We start from the raw sequence: 827 nt of genomic DNA on the forward strand, positions 1-827 counted from the left end.
ATCCGATTACTGGAATTTAACCAAGAGGTACTCCGCTGAAGCCATGGAAACGTCAAAGTAGGGAAGTTTGTCCAAACTGGTTGCACGTTTCTGTGTTATAATGCCCACAGCATTTTAGTTAGTGGAAAGAAATTTCAAGGTCATCCACCACCGCTACTTCGCATGCTACTTCCAGTCTATGGGATATAGCTCCGCGCCCTCGACGCACAATGCCTTTTTCTGCAAGACCCCTGTTGGTGAAATAAGAAATTTAACATCAAAATGTTGCACTTCTTTGCATATGTGCTCGGTCCAAAAATCACCATCATCTGGATAACCTATGGTATTTGTGCGTTCATCCAGTAATCGAAGCACCAACGCTATTTTTGCATTACGAATGGGTGTACTTCAAGTGCAGCAGGAGCCCCCCAAAACCAACGAAAAGCCGTGAAATCCGAAGAATCTAGTAAGCCGAGCGTGTTTTCTAATAAAAAAGTACGCGAAGCACCAGCTGTCCAGTGCGGTCTTGTCTACGAAGGCAAAGGAACCAACTGGCAGTGACCTCTTATTTTCTGGAACATTACCACAAACTGTCAAAGTTTCTGTATGATCGGCTTCCAGTCAATCGACGCCTAACCGAAGACGAGTTGGGCACATGCAAGGCCATGCTGAGATATGGAACGCCCTCATCGGAGATGCGGCAGTTTGTGGCGGATGGATTCGGAAAGATTCTTACAACTAAGGATACACACAAATACCGCCGGAAGTGTCGACCGGCTATGTTGAGTAGGTGCCGCCTAGTTGGACTTTAATGAAGCAGATGATATGCCTTCGGTTCCGTCAAAACT

This window comes from Opisthorchis viverrini, assembly GCF_000715545.1.
Source record: "Opisthorchis viverrini unplaced genomic scaffold opera_v5_45, whole genome shotgun sequence".
Lineage (NCBI taxonomy): Eukaryota > Metazoa > Platyhelminthes > Trematoda > Opisthorchiida > Opisthorchiidae > Opisthorchis > Opisthorchis viverrini.